The 19706-nt window shown below is 37.7% G+C and overlaps 1 protein-coding gene across 1 annotated transcript in view; it reads left to right on the forward strand.

Annotated features, from left to right (window-relative positions):
- The window catches only part of SPAG16 (sperm associated antigen 16), a 1194746-nt gene that overhangs the window by 931302 nt on the left and 243738 nt on the right, over nucleotides 1-19706 (forward strand). The gene's annotated exons all lie outside the window — the stretch shown is intronic.

Genomic DNA, 19706 nt, shown 5'->3' on the forward strand with positions numbered 1-19706 from the left:
GTCTCCTCTGAGTATCGTTGCTGTGAGATGACCTGTATAGGTATCGGACTGAAGATGGGGATGCAATACGTGTGGCTCCACATGAGATGTAGAGGAGGTAGACTAGAAGTGCACAGGGTGGAGAGGAGAGGGGTGGACAAGGAGGAAATAAGTGATGGTGACTGCATGGACTGTGGAGCCTTTTATTGAAATAAAAGCTATACCACAAGGATCAAGTTTGAAGATAATACCAATTTGGTTTTGAGCATACTGACTTTGAGGTATTTGCAGAACATTCAAGTGGAGGTATTCTGAGGGTAGTTGGAAATATTTCGAATTCTGGAGACAGGTGTGAGTTGGAGATCATGAAGATCTTGTTAACCATGGAAATGTGAATCTCTCTGCTCCCAGCAATTTATATGCAACGATGACTCTCATTTTCTGGAAGATCTCCAGATACAGCCTTTTGAATAGATTTAATGCACAGCACCACATTTCTTTTGGGATTTTACTTTTGTTTTCCTGATTTTGTGAAAATCTAGGACTTTGAAGTCCAAATACATGGGTCCACTAAGTTTCTGTGCTTCCGCCTCAGGGCCTGTGATCTACCCTTTTCTCTTCCCAGATCCTTCTTTTCACTCTGTAGCATAGTTTGTCCCCCACGAATCCTTTAGCTCCTAACTCTAAGGCCAATTTCTTAATAAGACCCTATCTGCAACTATTGACATAGCAACAGTCTTTCTGCCATGCATTCCTTATCTACATGTTAAAAAAAAAACCTCCATCACTGCTTTAATATTTCACATATTTTATTTCCACATATTTAATTGCTTTATTTAACTACTGTGTAGTCATTCCCTGATGCCTACAAGTTTCATGAGGCCTGGACTTGTGTTTTCTTTCTTTTTTTAATTTTATTTAGTAAATATAAATTTCCAAAGTACAGTTTATGGATTTCAGTAGCTTTTTCCCTCCCACTTGCACCCCTCACATCTCCTGCTCCCTCTACCATTCCATTCACATCAAGATGCATTTTCAATTACCTTTATATACAAAAGATCAATTTAGTATATATTAAGTAAAGCTCTTTCAACAGTTTGCACCTACACAGAAACATAAAGTGTAAAATACTGCTTGAGTACTAGTTATAGCATTAATTCACATTGGACAACACATTAAGGACAGAGATCCCACATGAGGAGTAAGTACACAGTGACTCCTGTTGTAGACTTCACAAATTGACACTCTGGTTTATGGCGTCAGTAATCTCCCTAGGCTCTTGTCATGAGTTGCCAAGGCTATGGAAGCCTTTTGAGTTCGCCAACTTCGATCTTATTTAGACAAGGTCATAGTCAAAGTGGAAGTTCTCTCCTCTCTTCAGAGAAAGGTACCTCCTCCTTTGATGACCTGTTCTTTCTACTGGGATCTCACTCGCAGAGATCTTTCATTTAGTTTTTTTTTTTTTTTTTTTTTTTTTTCCAGAGTGTCTTGGCTTTCCATGCCTAAAATACTCTCATGGGCTCTTCAGCCAGATCCAAATGCCTTAAGGGCTAATTCTGAGGCCAGAGTGCTGTTTAGGACATCTGCCATTCTGTAAGTCTGCTGTGTATCCCACTTCCAATACTGGATCATTCTCTCCCTTTTTTTTCTATCAGTTAGTATTAGCAGACACTAGTCTTTTTATGTGATCCCTTTGACTCTTAGACCTATCATTATGATCAATTGTGAACTGAAATTGATCAGTTGGACTTGTGAGATGGCATTGGTACAAGCTACCTTGATGGGATTGTATTAGAATCGCCTGGCACATTTTTTTGTTTTTCGTTTGTTTCAGTCCTTAGATTCTACTTAAGGGATCTGTATTTGTGGCATTGCGGTTAAGCCACCACTTAGTACAAATGTATTCCCTACTGCAGTGTATGTTTGAGGACCATCTTCCCTGCTTCTGACCCATCTTCTTTTTAGTGTGCCTGGGGAAGCATAGAAGGTGGCCCAAGTACTTGGGCTCCTGCCACCTCATGGTAGACCTGGATAGAGTTCCTGCCTCCTGTCTTCAGCCACACCAGAGTTAGCTGTTGTGCCTATTTGGAGAGTGAACCAATAGGTGAAGATCTCTCTCTCCTTTTATCCTTCACTTTTTTTTTCTCCCTCTCTTTCTATGTTTCAAATAGATAAATATATCTTTGTAAAAATATACCACTTAAAACAGTGCCAAATACCCATACACTCAATAAATTTTATCCAATGGTTGAGACAAATTTTCCTGGATTTGGTCAACTTCTTGCTTGGATTAATGATGAACTAGAATACCACAGGGCAGCAGTGTTCATCTGTTTCTGAGTCTCCGAGACAGAATTTGTATTTGATAGTATCTGTCTAACTCACTAAGATTACTGGTCTTCAATATCAATATTTATGTTCAAAATACATAACAACTTTTTATATCATAAGTGAAATTCTCATTCATGACTCTGAGCTCCAAAAACTCAGATTTTTTACACATTGTTAACCTCATCATAAATTCACATTTTTCCAGGGAGTAATATGTTAGTTTCTGCTTTTGCACTCTGACATTGTAATATTTTCAGTACAAATGATGTTCTCCTGCTGTCTCTTCAGTAACATTTTCATAATGCTGATGTGTCTGAAATATCATTTTCAGAAATGCATTCAGCTGATGAACATCTTTGAGGGTTATCCTCCTAGAAGAAACCTTCTTAGATGCTACAGTGTCAGCTTACATGTTCAATTTGGACTCTAAACATCCTTTGACCCTCTTCTGGTATTTAACTCGTATGTGTATTATAATTGACTGATTATTTCTCTTTCTCTAATAATCAACCATAATGTTACTTGGGACTTATATCCATTGTATCCCTTCCTCCTGGCCCAGGTCAGGGGCATAATACAACAAAGATAATATTTGTTCTCTCATATACACTGTCTCTTTTTTTTTAGAGTAAAAATTATTTTTGATTATTTATTTATAAGGCAGAATGACAGAGAAGGGAGAAACAGAGCAAGAGTGATAGCTTCCATCAGCTGGTTCACTCCACAATACCACAACAGCTAAGGATATGTCATGCTTCAGCAAAAAGCCAGGAGCCAGAATTCAATCTGAGTCTTTCACTTGGGTGGTAGAAACCCTAGTACTTGGGCCATCATCCCCTGCCTCCCAGGTGCATTAACAGGAAGTTGGATTATAAGCATGAAATATTCAGGACTTAAACATGAGCAGGCACTTAAACATGAGTTACAAGAGTTCCAAGTGCTGGCTTTAACGCACTGCATCTCAATGCCCATCCCTCCATCTATTTCTGATTACTCTTCTAACTTTTAAACACCTGCTGGCTCAATTTCTTCTTTGTTTATAGATGTTAATATTCTCTTTATATTTTATTAGCTTTTTTGCTGTTTTCCACCTTAATAATAGAATGTGTTCTTCAAGCACATAATTGAGTTTTCATTCTCTAAAACATCCAAAGTCATGCAAAATGTTTTCCTTGTTGAGTTTGAAAGTTTAGATGCCTGGGTCAGAGTGCCAAGATTGGAATCTTGGTTCTGTATTCTACTAACTAAATGAACTTTGGGCCAATTGTATTGGTTTTCTCATCTGTGAAATGGGGTGATTTATACCTTACTATAGAGATCAAGGATTAAATGAGAAATGCATATAAATGCATATAAATCAATTTGAACAAGATTACTGTGATTATATAGTATGATGTTTTGCTCTTCACCAGTAAAGTAAATGTTTTTGAAATTTCCTAGCCCATATTCATAGTTAGTGATTGCTCATACAATAATTATCTGACATAATGATAAAGGTATAGGGAGGAAGTCAATACCAAAAAATAAAATCCTTATCCATTCTGTCCAATCTCTTTTTTTAAGGATTAATTTATTTGAAAGACAAAGTTACAGAGAGAGCTAGAGACAGAGAGAGGTCTTCCATCTGCTGGTTCACTCCCCAGATGGCTGCGACGGCCAGGGCTGAGCCAATCCGAAGCCAGGAGCCTGGGCCAAGGACCTGGGCCATTCTGCCCCGCTGCTTTCCCAGGAGCATTAGCAGGGAGCTGAATCGGAAATGGAGCAGCCAGGACTCATATGTGATGCTGGCACCGCAGGCTGGGGCTTTATCATGCTAAGCCACAACTTCAGACCCTCTTTCCAGTCTTTTATATTCCCTCCTTTAGTGTTGAACTCCTTAAGCATTCCCAAATTTTAGCTTCTTTCTTCCATAATTTCATTGCCTTATTTGTGCCATTAGGGTGCTGAGGAAATGGTGTAATGAGCTATTGCTTAATGCTGCACAGGCCTGTCCTAAGAGACATGCTAATGCATCAGTACTAAAAATGTTTGAAATACTAATTTTCCTCCTAATGAGCCTAAACATTTTATTATAGTTATACCTTAATACCAAGTTGCAGGTCATTACCTTCACATATGGAAAGCAGCTGATGTTTCTGGGGCTTAATGTTTCTGCCATTGGCTTGATGACCCCTCTGTCTTGCCCATTGTACCTAGTGGAGTTTCCAGAAATGAAAATTAACTCATTTGACAGCTATTGTGGATGATGTTGTGATTACATTATTGATCTACATTTTTTCTGATTATACTTGTAAAAATTAATGTGAGCTAGCTAATGTCATGAAATCTGAATTTTTAAATGAAAAAGAATAAGTAAAAATTAGAATGAATCATCTTAACACCTAAAGGTAACCATTTCTGATTTACTTCTTTGTGTATTTGTGTCATACAGTATAGACAATGCTGTTCACTTTTATTAAACAACATATGCACGTTTTCCTTGTCATTAATAGTCTTTGGCAATGTCACTATAATAGCTCAAAGGTAGTTTAGTCATATAATTATATGTTACAGTTTGATTTTATATATATATGTATACATGTATATATATTTATTAACAGTTATTTCATGTTTTCACCCATCATGTGAGAATTTGAGAAACACTTATGCAACAAATATTTATCTGAGCCATTGACTTCTTAATTTTTTTTCTACACATGGGTGTTATAGCATAACAGATTAAACCACAACTTGGGATGCTCACATCACATATTGGAATGCCTGCTTCAAGACCTGACTACTCCACGTTTCTCATCCAGCTTCTTGCTGATGTTCCTGGGAGGCAGCATGGGATGACCTAAATTCTTGGGGTACTGTCACCCATACAGGAGACTCAGGTGGAATTCCTAGCTCCTGGCTTTCTCCTGGCCTACACCAACCCTGGCTATTGTGGACATTTGGAGAGTAAACCAGCAAATGCAAGGTCTCTCTCTGGCTATTACCCCATCTCCTTTATTATTATTATTATTATTATCATCATCATCATCATCATCATCATCATTATTATTTTCGCCAGGCAGAGTTAGACAGTGAGAGAGAGAGACAGAGAGAGAGTGAGAGAGAGAGAAAAGTCTTCTTCCGTTGGTTCACTCCCCTAATGGCCACTATGGCTGGCGCTGCACCGATCTGAAGCCAGGAGCTGGGTACTTCCTCCTGGTCTCCCATGCAGGTGCAGGGACCCAAGCACTTGGGCCATCCTCCACTGCCCCCCTGGGCCACAGCAGAGAGCTGGACTGGAAGAGGAGCAACCGGGACTAGTACCTGGTGCCCCAGCTGGAACTAGAACTAGCTTTGTGGCCTAACAGGTAAAGCCACCACCTGTTAAACCAGCATTCCATATGGACACCTATTCATGGCCTAGGGGCTCCACTTTTGACCCAGCTCCCTGATAATGGCCTGGGAAAATCAGCGGAAGATAGCCCAGTTGTTTGGGCTCCTGTACCCATGTGGAAGACCTTGATGAAGCTGGTTCCTGGCTTTGGCCTGCCTCAGCCCTGGCCATTGCAGCCACCTGGGGAGTGAACCAGCAGATGAAATATCTCTCTCTCTGTAACTCTGACTTTCAAATGAATCTTTTAAAAAATTTAAAAAACATTTTTTTCTATAAACTTCTGTCATTTTAATTATTTTTCTACCTTTTAAATTTCTGCTCTAGAAAACAGCATCTTCACTTGAATATTTATTTTAAATAAATAACACAATAGGCACAATAGCAGGGATCTGGGCAGGAAGTAGAGCATCCATAGGGGATGCTGGTATCAGAGGTGGATGCTTAACCTGCTAAGCCCACAACGCCACCCCTCTTTGTCATTTCTTAAAACTTATTTTGAGTATTTCATGCATTGTACATTTTTAAAAAAAAAATTTTAAAGATTTTGTTTATTTATTTGAGAGGTAGAGTTACAGCCAGTGAGAGGAAGAGAGAGAGAGAGAGAGAGAGAGAGAGAGAGAGAGAGAAAGGTCTTCTTCCAACAGCTGGTTCACTCCCCAATTGGCCGCAATGGACAGAGCTGAGCCAATCTGAAGCCAGGAGTCCAGAGCTTCCTCCGGGTCACCGGTTCAGGGGCCCAAGTGCTTGGGCCATCTTCCACTGCTTTCCCAGGCCACAGCAGAGAGCTGGATTGGAAGTGTAACAGCAGGGATTAGAACCTGTGCCCATATTGGATGCTGGCGCCACAGGCAGAGGATTAACCTACTGCACCACAGCACTGGGCCCCTGCATTTTTTTTTTTTTTTAAGTTTTGTTTTTTGAAAGGTAGAGTTAGGGAGAGAGGGAGGAAGGGAGGGAGGGAGGGAGAGAGGAAGGGAGGGGGAGAGCGAGCAAACACTGGTTCACTCACCAACTGATTGCAATAGCTGTGGCTAGACCAGACTGAAACCAGGAGCCAGAAGCTTCGTATAGATCTGCCACATGGAGCAGCTGGGACTCACCTGGAATGCCAACTTCAGAGGCAGCAGTTAACCAGTTAAGCTTAACATACATTGATGATATGTATAGTTGATAATTAAGATCAAGATTAGGCCGGCGCCGCGGCTCACTAGGCTAATCCTCCGCCTTGCGGCGCCGGCACACCGGGTTCTAGTCCCGGTCAGGGCACAGGATTCTGTCCCGGTTGCCCCTCTTCCAGGCCAGCTCTCTGCTGTGGCCAGGGAGTGCAGTGGAGGATGGCCCAAGTCCTTGGGTCCTGCACCCCATGGGAGACCAGGATAAGCCCCTGGCTCCTGCCATCGGATCAGGCGGTGCGCCGGCCACAGCACGCCAGCCGCTGCGGCCATTGAAGGGTGAACCAACGGCAAAAGGAAGACCTTTCTCTCTGTCTCTCTCTCTCTCACTGTCCACTCTGCCTGTCAAAAAAAAAAAAAAAAATCAAGATTAAATTAGGTTTGATGTTAGGATTTGGATTGACCATTCTCTCTTTTACAATCAGCAGTTCACTAAACCTGATGAAAAAACTCTTGATTTTTCAATATTTGTGCCTATCGTTATAGCTTCTGATTCAGAGTTTCTTTAGGATTTTGCATCTTTCTTGGTAAAAAAAAAATCATTAATTCTTTCCATGAAATATGTAGGCTTTTTAAAAAAAGATTTATTATTTGAAAGACTTATATAGAGAGAGGAAGACACAGAGAGAGAGATCTTCCATTCTCTGATTCATTCCCCAAATGGCCACAATGGCCTTGAGGCTGGGCCATGCCTAGGTTAGGAGCCTGGAAATCCATCTGGGTCTCCCACAGGAGTGTCAGCAACCCAGGCACTTGGTACTTCTTCCACATCTTTCTAGGTACATTAGCAGAGAGCTGGATCAGAAGTGGAGCAGCCTGGACTGAATTAGTGCTTACAGGGGATGCTGGCATTAATTAACCCAGTGCTCCAAAAGGCTGGCCCAAAAATATATAGGTTTCTAATCATTTTAGTTTTTGTCTGAGAATGCCTTTGTCCAAAAGTAATGCTTGGCTAAGAAGACCATTTTAGGTTAAATTTTATTCCCCATGCATCATGGACATTTTTCTGTTTACTTAATCATCCATTTTGCTATCATTCTAAATTTCTGTCTTTCGTAGATAACTGTTTTCTCTTTCATCACTGTTCTCACTCTTTTGCCTCTCCCTTTCCTCATCTCCCTTTCATTCTCCCTCTCCTTTCCCCTTCTGCCTATAAAATTAAATAAGTAAATAAATACATTTTTTTGAAGTGGAGGGCATTTAGGGCAGCTGTTACAATGTCACTTGGGACTTGTATCTCATGTCAGAGTGAGTTCAAGTCCCAGCTATGCATTGACTTAGGCTTTCCTTTATTGAATAGTCTATGAGGTAGACAAGATGCCTCAAGTAGTTGGTTTATGACATCCATGTGGGAGACTCCTGGGCCACTGTGGCCATTTGGGGAGTGAGCCAGAGAATGGAAGACCTCTCTTTCTGTGTCTCCCTCTTTCTATATAAGTCTTTCAAATAAATAATAAATCTTTTTAAAAAACTTACATATGGAAAGAATTATTTTTTTTTTACCAAGAAAGAAGCAAAATCCTAAAGTGTGAATTAGAAGCTATAAATATAGGTACAAATATTGAAAAATCAAAAGTTTTTCATCAAGTTTAAGAACTGCTGATTGTTCTAGGCTCTTTGCTTTGGTCTTCCCTAGTTTTGGATATTGCTGGCATTTGGGGAGTGAACCAGCAGACATAATTTTCTTTCCTTGTCTTTTTCTGTCTTCCAAACACATAAAAATAAAAACAAAGTAAAAAAGATTTATTTTCATTTATTTGTTAGGTACAGTTAACAGAGTATGGGGAGGAGACACAGAGAGAGAGGTCTTCCATCTGCTTATTCACTCCCCAAATGGCCACAATGGCCAGGGCTGGGCCAGATTGAAGTTAAGAGCTTCTTCCAGGTCTCCCATGAAGGGTAGCAGGGGCCCAAGATCTCAGTTCACCTCCCACAAATTTCCCAGTCCATTATCAGGGAGCTGGATTGGAAATGAAGCAGCCAAGACTCAAACTGATGCTCCTAGGAGATGCTGGCACTGCAGGTTTCAGCCCTTCCTGTTTTGCCAAAATGTTGACCTCTTCCCCTTTTTAAAAATAAAAATAATTTTAAGGTAATCTTTCATTTTTTTCTTCTACTTCTTAAGGAAGATTTATTGAGATGCATTTTTTTTACCCAGAAACCTTTTATTTAAGGTATATAAACTTCATGTATTTCATAAATACAACTCTAGGAACATAGTGGTTCTTCCCACTGTAGCCACCTTCCCGTCTACTCTCCAACACTTCTTCCTCCTCCCTCCCCAAATCCATTCTTATTTTTTACTAAGTCTTATTTTCAATTAACTTTGTCCACATAAGATTAACTCTATACTAAGTGTTCAACAAATAGTATGAAAAAAAAAAAAAACTGCTCCTCAGCAGTCAAGACAAGAGCTTTTCAGTCATCATGCCTCAAAGTGTCAATTTCACTCCTATAGATTACCTTTTAGGTGCTCTATTACTTACCACAAATCAGGGATAACACCTGGTATTTGTCCTTTTGGACTAAGTCCCTTTGCACTAAGTATAATGTTTTCCATTTGCATCCATTTTTTTGCAAATGACAGGATTTCTTTTTTTTTTTTTACCTCTATGTAGTATTCCATGGTGTACATATTGCATAATTTTTTTTTCCTGAGGTCAATTCATAGATATTTGGGTTGATTCCATATCTTAGCTATTGTGAATTGAGCTGCAATGAACATGAGGGTACAGATAACTCTTTCATATGCTGACTCATTTCTCTCTGGTAAATTCCCAAGAGTGGGATGGCTGCGTCATATGGTAGGTCTACATTCAGATTTCTGAGGTATTTCCACACTGTCTTCCATAGTGGCTTTACCAGTTTACATTCCCACCAACAGTGGATTAGTGTACCTTTTTCCCCACATCCTCATTTGTTCTTTGTTGATTTCTTTATACAGGCCATTATGACTAGGGTAAGGTGAAACCTCATTATTGTTTTGAATTGCATTTCCCTGATGGCTAGCAATCCTGAGCATTTTTTACAAGCATCTGTTGGCCATTTGGATTTCCTCTTTTGAAAAACATCTGTTTAAGTCCTTTGCCCATTTCTTTTTTTTTTTTTTTAACCATTGAAATAGCCCTAGAGAAGGCCAAGGTTTACTTTATTTTTTTTAACTTTTATTTAATGAATATAATTTCCAAAGTACAGCTTATGGATTACAATGGCTTCCCCCTCATAACTTCCCACCCACCCCCGGCTTTCTCACCCCTTCCATTCACATAGATTCATTTTCATTTCTCTTTATATACAGAAGATCAGTTTAGTATATATTAAGTAAAGATTTCATCAGTTTGCACCCACACAGAAACTTAAAGTGTAAAATACTGCTTGAGTACTAGTTATAGCATTAAATCACAATGTACAGCACATTAAGGACAGAGATCCTACATGAGGAGTAAGTGCACAGTGATTCCTGTTATTGACTTCACAAATTGACACTCTGGCTAATGGCATCAGTAATCTCCCTAGGCTCTAGTCATGAGTTGCCAAGGCTATGGAAGCCTTTTGAGTTTGCCAACTCTGATCATATTTAGACAAGGTCATAGTCAAAGTGGAAGTTCTCTCCTCCCTTCAGAGAAAGATACCTTCTTCTTTGATGACTTGTTCTTTCCACTGGGATCTCATTCACAGAGATCTTTCATGTAGGTCATTTTTTTTTTCCCAGAGTGTCTTGGCTTTCCATGCATAAAATACTCTCATGGTCTCTTCAGCCAGATCCGAATGCCTTAAGGGCTGATACCGAGGCCAGAGTGCTGTTTAGGACATCTGCCATTCTATGAGTCTGCTGTGTATCCCACTTCCCATGTTGGATCATTCTCTCTCTTATTTATTCTATCAGTTAGTATTAGCAGACACTAGTCTTGTTTATGTGATCCCTTTGACTCTTAGATCTATCATTATGATTAATTGTGAACAGAAATTGATCACTTGGACTAGTGAGATGGCATTAGTACATGCTACCTTAATGGGATTGAATTGGAATCCCCTGGTATGTTTCTAACTCTACCATTTGGGGCAAGTCCAGTTGAGCATGTCCCAAATTGTACATCTCTTCCCTCTCTTATTCCCACTCTTATATTTAACAGGGATCACTTTGCAGTTAAGTTTCAACACTTAAGAATAAGTGTGTATTGATTACAGAATACAATCAATCGTATTAAGTAGAACAAACAGAAAAGAAGTACTAAAAGGGATAAAATAATTAAGTTGTTCATCAACAGTCAGAACAAGAGCTGATCAAGTCACCATTTCTCATAGCGTCCATTTCACTTCAACAGGTTTCCCCTTTGGTGCTCAGTTAGTTGTCACTGATCAGGGAGAACATATATGATATTTGTCCATTTGGGACTGGCTTATTTCACTCAGCATGATGTTTTCCTGATTCCTCCACTTTGTTGCAAATGACCGGGTTTCATTGTATTTGACTGCTGTATAGTATTCTATAGAGTACATATCCCATAATTTCTTTATCCAGTCTACTGTTGATGGGCATTTAGGTTGATTCCAGGTCTTAGCTATTGTGAATTGAGCTGCAATAAACATTAAGGTGCAGACAGCTTTTGTGTTTGCCAATTTAATTTCCTTTGGATAAATTCCAAGGAGTGGGATGGCTGGGTTGTATGGCAGGGCTATATTCAGGTTTCTGAGGAATCCCCAAATTGACTTCCATAGTGGCTTAACCAGTTTGCATTCCCACCAACAGTGGGTTAGTGTCCCTTTTTCCCCACATCCTCGCCAGCATCTGTTGTTGGTAGCTTTCTGTATGTGAGCCATTCTAACTGGGGTGAGGTGAAACCTCATTGTGGTTTTGATTTGCATTTCCCTGATTGCTAGTGATCTTGAACATTTTTTCATGTGCCTGTTGGCCATTTGGATTTCCTCTTTTGAAAAATGTCTATTGAGGTCCTTGGCCCATCTCTCAAGTGGGTTGTTTGTTTTGTTGTTGTGGAGTTTCTTGATCTCATTGTAGATTCTGGTTATTAATCCTTTATCTGTAGCATAGTTTGCAAATATTTAAATTTTTAATTTTTAATTTAAATTTTAATTTAAATTTTTAAATATTAAATATGTCGGTTGCCTCTTCACATTCCTGTTTCTTTTGCAGTACAGAAACGTCTCAATTTGATGCAATCCCAATAGTTAATTTTGGCTTTGACTGCCTTTGCCTCTGGGGTCTTTTCCAAGAAGTCTTTGCCTGTGCCTATATCTTGCAGGGTTTCTCCGATGTTCTCTAATAATTTGATGGTGTCAGGTCGTAGATTTAGGTCTTTAATCCATGTTGAGTGGGTTTTTGTGCAAGGTGTCCTTTGCCCATTTCTTAACTAGTTGTTTGTTTTGTTGTTGGTTTTCTTGAACTTTATATATTCTGGATATTAATCCTTTATCAGTTTTATAGTTTTCAGATAATTTCTCCCATTCTGTCATTTGCCTCTGCACTTTGCTGAATGTTTCCCTTGCAATTCAAAAGCTTCTCAATTTGATATTATCCCATTTGGCAATTTTGACTTTGATGCTGGTAAATGTTTCCTCATCAGTAATATTTTACCCTTTTCATTGAATGTGCCTAGGTATGGGTTTATTTTTATGTTTTATGTATAATACTTGGAATATACTTCTTAATTTTATGTCTTTTTTTTTTCAAATCTGGGAAAGCTTTAGCCATTATATCTTTAAATACTGATTTTTCCCTATGTCTACCTGAACTTTTGTAATGCCAGTTAGATATATACCAGTATATTCCACTCCATTTACAACTTCAGATATCTTAAAGTGCTTTACTGACTTTTATCTTTTTACTTCTACATTGACAATCTAGGTAAATTTTCCAGCTTGTAATCTTCCAATTAACAGCTCTCTTTTCAACTTTTTCTAGTCTAGAGTGCATCTTATCTCTAAATCCTTTCTCTTCAGTAAGTAACATTTCAATTCTCTTAATTTCTCTCAAATAATTTTAATCAGTTTTGTTTCATTCTCTTTATGAAATGTTATCTCTATTTTAAAGTCCTTGAAATTCAAACAATTTTAAAATGTTTTTCAGTCTTTCATAACCTTAGTCTACCAAATCAATTCCATTGTCCAACAATTGGCCGTTTTTATTGGCTTTGGATCCCTTTAAATATTATGAAAAATTTTTTGCAGCTTCTTTAGAGCAGGAAGATGGGTTATGTTTCTTTCTTTCCTCTCTCTTGTCCGTTACTGTTATTTTGCTTCTAGGATCCCACCCCCTGTATATCAAAATCCATGGATACTCAAATCCCTTATATAAAATGGCATAGTATTTACATATATAAACCATGAATATTCCCTTTATATTTGCAATCATCTCTAGACTACTTTTAATGCATTCCATGTAATTGGTTGTTATATTGTATTATTTAGGAAATTATCAGAAAAGCAAAGTCTGTATGTTTTCAAACATTTTTTTTTCTGAAAATATTTGATCATGACTGGTTGATTCTGTGGGTGATATAGAAGGGTTGACTGCATTTCCTTTGTCCTAGTAATCCATGGCATTAGCACAGCATCTCCTAGGGTAGATTTTACATTTATTATTCAGGAAAGCTGTGTTCTGATATTGAAACCACAGAATCAGTCACTACAGGTGTTATTTTTAGTCAAGGTCCAGGTTGTGAGACTTTTTATGTATCAATTCCAGATTTGTTAAATATGTGTTTTTCTCCAACATTGTAGCTTCAGACAGAATGAGCTGATAATTTCTGCTTTTTTTGTTAGGAAATTAAACACTACTAGGCCAGCATTGTGCTGCAGAAAGTTTTAGCTGCCACGTGTGACACTGATATCCTGTATATCCCATATAAGAACTCCTCATTTGAGTCCTGGCTGCCCCACCTCCAAACCAGCTCCCTACTAATGTGCCAAGGGATATAGTGGAGGATGGCCCAAGTTCCCCTGCTTCCCATGTGGTAGACCCAGAGATATGGGCTCCCAGCTTTGGCCTGGACCACCCCCAGTTGTTGTAGCCATTTGGGGAGTAAATCAGAGGATGGAAGATGTCCCTCTCCCTCTCTTTCTCTCTCTCTTTTCCCCCCCTCAATCTATCTCTCTCACTCTGTCTTTCAAATATATAAATCCTAAAAAAAAAAAAAAAATCTCATACTGCCTGTGGTTTTAGCAGTAATTTGGCTTTTATCTCATCTAACACAAAGCTCGTTTAGCATGATCAAGGTCTGCTCCAGACCCAGATTCTCATGGCTTGTTCCTTCCTCTCTGCTTGGTACTTAGGTTTTATTTTTCTTTAATGGGCATTCTCCTGTGATTCCTTTCATTGAACTGTTTAAGATGTTAAACTTTCAACAATCGTATTTTAGCCTAACTCATTCTTTGAGATATAGGGCAGCTTAGTGACTGCAAAGGCTGTCTGGCAGTTGTTCTTCTAACTATGTGGATTCTTGGCAAGATAACTCAGCATCTTTAGCTCAATTTTCACACCCATAAGACAGAGATGATTATTTATTCCATAGGCATTTTTCTTTCTCTGTGGGAATATCCCATATATGTAAACACATATGAAAACCCTAAGCAGAAAATAATAATTGCGCCAGAACTGTTAGGTATTATTATTTTTCAACTGTCTCAGTTCGTAGTTATATTTAAAGACCATCTTGACCGGAGTCCTTCAATAAATTCTTAAAATATTCTAAAATATATGTGATTGAATAGTGCGACATAGATTAATGTTTGACTTGTACTTGTGAGGATCTGCCATGATGTTGTTTGTGGTTATGCTGTAAGATGAACTACATAATATGCAAATATATGATTTTGAGTCTTGTGATTTAAAAAAAAAAACACTTTCACCCATGGTTTAGCTCATTTAACATTTCTGTATATTTTTAAAGATTGATTCACTTATTTGAGTCAGAGAGAAAGAGCCAGGAGCCAGGAGCTTCTTTTGGATCTCCCACATGGGTTCAGAGGCCCATGTACTTGGACAATCTTTCACTACTCTCTTAGGTGCATTAGCAGGGAGCTGGATCAGAAGTGGAGCAGCCAGGTCTGAACTGGTGCCCATACAGGATGCTGGCATTGCAGTCAGTGGCTTTACCCACTATGCCACAATGCCGTCCCCAACATTTCTATATTTTTGAAAATAATATCCTTTTAAATCATATCCAGTCAACATTGATTGCTCTGTACTCCCTTTATAGTCATCCATTCAGTGATATATTCACAGGTCAAATAACAGCTGAATGGTGGACATTCAGTGTAACTGAAATATCCATAGACCCAAAGCTAAACTTTCTGAAAGCTCTTTATGCAACCTGTTATATATTCCCTTCCTGAGTCCAGTACTGGTACAACGACATACTTCTAAATCTCATAAATGTACAAGAACTGGTAATGAAATTTGAATAGCATATTAACTGTGATTTTGAGGAATTTGATTATTCTTTAGTTATATTTTTTATGGATCCATAATTATACATCATAAGTGTAATCACTTATTCTAAAATTGTTTATTGAACATCGACTATATATTACTTTAGGTCATGAGAATGCACTGCTAATCAAAGCAAAGTATCTGCACTGACAGAGTTTATATTTTCTAATGTGTACATAGTGGTCATGTAATCATTCATTTAACTTTTCTATTATGTATAACTGTGAGAAAAGAATATCACATGAAGTACTTGGAAATATTCATGGAAATGGAATTAAAAGGTAAGCTTATTTCAATGCAAAAATATTTCCTTGAACTTTTTGAGGACCCTTCATAGTCACAGATCAAAAATTTTTGTTGCATAAAATAAACTCTGAATCCCATTTCCATGAACTTTTTGAAATATTCTCATATACATCCTGTTCTTCATCCTTGAAGAATACATGCAGAAAGGGAGCAATGTCATAGACTTAAAAATATTTTTACTTGATGTTCTTTAAGTTGATGCTTATAAAAAAGTTGGAAAAAATCTAGTGAGTTGAATCAAGAAACTCACTCTCTGACTCAGCAGGATAAAGGTGTAAGTGCAATCAAACTGTGCCTGTATTTTCCATGATAAATTAAATACCTTCTCACTTTCTTGAAGTATATTCTACAATATAAAGACTCTTCAGTAGTAAAAATTGTAACACTATTTGACTTTTCTTAATTTACCTAAAAAGTACACATTAACCCTAAATTTGTTAATGCCCAAGTTTATAAATTCTGCTTCAACATTCATAATATATGGTTATATTAAGGAATACTATTAGTTTATGAAAGTAGTTCTTAATCACCTGTACTATAAATGACCTCATTAGCATTTCATTTTTTTTCTTTTTTTACAATATGTAAATATGCTTGGAACCTCTATGCTGATAGAGAGCAGTCTGCTTGTTTCCCTGTAAGTGTTGGTATTAATTTTGCACAAATGGTGCCTTTAGTAGTTTTCCAAATCTACAACAGCACAAGATTTATTTTTCCATATTAGGTTATTATAAAACAATTCACATATTTGTATTTTTTATTTCTAAATAGTGTCATATCAATATTTTTCATAACTTTAAGATCTGTGATGTATTTCAGAAGAAACATTAAAAGTTCCCTAAGTATGAATACTTTTGTGATCCTTGATGCGTATTTCTAGGTTTTTCTCCAGTGTATTTTCAGCAGGTGAGATAAAACTAGCTTGTTTGATATTAAATTCTCTACTTTAAGATAAAATAACTTCAAGTCTGTATGGTCTTTCCCATTATAGGATCATTAAGTTGGTGCTGGAGAGACTTAACAAGGGCAGTTATGAGTGGTGACTATGAATTTTCATCTTAACTGTGCATTTTGTCTGCTTTGATAAATTTACATAACTCAGTTTTGTGCTAAAATTGTTTTCTGAACAAAGATCACATGTAGTTATCAGCATTTACTCTCTGTTGCCACTGTATTCACTCATGCGGTTATTCAGAGATCAAATGTCTAGTATAGAGTAGGCAACGTGCTTGGTGCTGGAGAGTCGGTGTTTCAGAAACAACCACAGATCTGAATGTGAGCCTATTTGAGAGCTCGATGCAGACACTTGCAGTGTGTTCCCTTTCTCAGCAGCAAGGCTGCTACTAATGACATAACCAAATTGTGTTGCAGAGATGCTCCGGGCCCTCACTCTTTTAAGATCACAATTCCACCTGTCTTTCTTCTAGCTTTGGGACCTCTGTGCAGATAATTGGCAATGCAGTCAGCTTGTTCCCTTTTGTGAAACAAGAAGGTCAGCAGACACCTTTCCATTTTCCTTAAATGGAAAGAGGAAGAATTACAGGGCCTGGAGAATATTCCAAGTTTGGGGTTCTTGATTATCAGTATCTTCTCTTACTTCCTTTTACATACATGATTCAGGACAATCAGCATTAGAATTAATATTTACATCAAAACTTATATGGAAGAATTTAGACAAATAAAATTTTTTAGGTAGGATCCATAGACACAATGTTGATCTTCTTCACCTGTTAATTGGAAATATAAGTAAATTGTTTTTTCATTACCAAGTCTTCTTCAGTTATCAAATATACACACAAAGTTATTTTTATCACTTAATAGGTATTCAGTTGTACCATAATGTGTACTTTGTCATGATTAAATTACAGACAGTAGAAAATCTGGCTAAATGATATGTGTGAAGAAGTGAATGAAAGATATTCTCTCTCTTTCTCTCTCTGTCCCCTTCTCTTCTCTTCCTCTCTTTCCCTCATCTTTCTCTGCCACTCATTCAAATAAATAAAAAGTATTTAAATCTGTTTAAAATTTAAATATTCATTTCACCAAATAAAACATGATGAAAATGTTGTTTATTAGTGTAGCTCCTCAAATTTAGCATTCAGTGAAATAAAGTATACTTTAAAATAGTCTTTAATTCAGACTCGAGACACCTTTGGCAAGAGGTGCATCAAAATTAAATTCTGATTAAAATTTATCTGCTCTCAAAAAAAGTTTCATTTTGACTTGAGATGATTGAAAACCCTTGTATTTGGAAAGAGTTCTTTCTAATTTCTAGCATTAATATTCCTTGCTAATACTAAGAACTATTTTTTTTCCTTTTTTTGAGAAGAAAGTCATTGATTCCTCACAATCCTTCCAATACATGTTTACATATTTGAGAACATTCCAAGTGCTTCATGTTCCTTTTAAGTCATAAAAAATATGAGGCGTCTCATTTATTAGATTAGAGATAAGACTGTCTTATTTCTTTGCCAGTGACAACAGTTACAGAATTTTAAAAACTAATGGCATAATTTACATTATTGTTTTGTGTAGGTAAAGATAGAGTCCACTTGAACTGTTAAGATATACTTCTTTATAGAAAGGATAAAACTAAGTGAGAAAAAATGTGTAAACATGCTCACAAAGATAAGGAAAATTGTGCAATAGTAGTTACCACCATTTCCATTTTAGAAAACTTAGGAAGAGAAAGAGAAGATGGTCTTTGACTTGACATTAAGAACATTAAGCTGGAACTGGAAGGGAAACTACGTATCACTTGGAAACAGTATATAGACTTAAAAGCATTTTTGGTGGTTCTGTTATGGTCAGCACTCATTCAGTTTGTCAGGGTACAAATTAAATGACAGAATGATGGCAGTGAATGTAGATTATGAGTTGTAGGAGAGCAGCAATTTCTTTCATTCATCACTGTCTATCTAGTTCCTGACGTGAAGTTGGTGCTCAGTAGCTGTTTCCCCAGATGCCAGGAGGAAGCAGTGTAGACAGACCTTGATCTCTCACCTGATGAATCCAGGCTGCTGCTACTGTACTGGGCAATACTCTCCTCTATCTAGAAAACTTGAGTCTTTTCACCCTTCCTTCTATTTTCCACCAAAACCCTTTCTAAAAAGGGTTTATGTATGTATGTATTTGAAAGATAGAATGAGAGAGAGAGGAAGAGAGAGATCTTGCATCAGCCTAGAACTCCAACTGGGTTTTCCACATGAGTGGTAGGAGCCAAATATTTAGACCATCTTCTGACACCTTCCCTGGCTCACTAGCAGGGAGCTGTATATGAAGTGGAGCAGGCAAGACTTAAAGCAGCTCTCTGATATGGGATGGTGGTATAGCAAGTGAGGGCTTAACCCACTGCGTGATGATGGCGGCTTTGTCAAATTATCTTCTTACTTCATCTACTACGAATTATCCAAACAGGCCCAAATATTTCTACTGAGAATTTTGTCTAATGGACCACAATAGTCACTGCTTTGTTCTAGTCAGTTTTACCTGATCCCAATTGGTCTATTTTCTATGTCAAAATCTTCATATTGGTGTCCATTTGTCTTCCTGCCTTTGTTTTACCTTTTCAATCTGTCTGATGCATAAATTGTCAATGCCACCTAAGCATATATAGTGAGATGTATTTTTGTTGATTTTGTTTATGTACATAGTTTTTATTAGTAAAATATATTCATGATATATGATAGGTGTATATATAGACAAATTGCATGAAGTTGTGTGTCTACATTTTATATCTTATGTAATTAAAATAGTCAAAATGTGTTGCTAAAATTATCTTCTAAAATTTAGTATTTGATATAAAACATTAAAAATATTGTTATGGGGTTGGTGCTGTGGCATAGCAGATTAAGCTGCCATCTGCAGCACGAGCATCCCATATTGGCACCTGTTGAAGTCCGTACTGCTCCACTTCCTATCCAGCTCCCTGATAATCTATTTGGAAAAGCAGTGGAGGATGGCCCAAGTGCTTGGGTCTCTGCACCCACGAGAGAGACCTGGAAGAAGCTCCTAGCTCCTGGCTTCAGATTGGCCCAGCTCCAGCCATTGCGGCCATTTGGGGAGTGAACCAGCTGATTCTCAACCTCTCTCTCTCTCC

The sequence above is a fragment of the Lepus europaeus genome, chromosome 1, assembly GCF_033115175.1.
Source record: "Lepus europaeus isolate LE1 chromosome 1, mLepTim1.pri, whole genome shotgun sequence".
NCBI classification, from domain to species: Eukaryota; Metazoa; Chordata; class Mammalia; order Lagomorpha; family Leporidae; genus Lepus; species Lepus europaeus.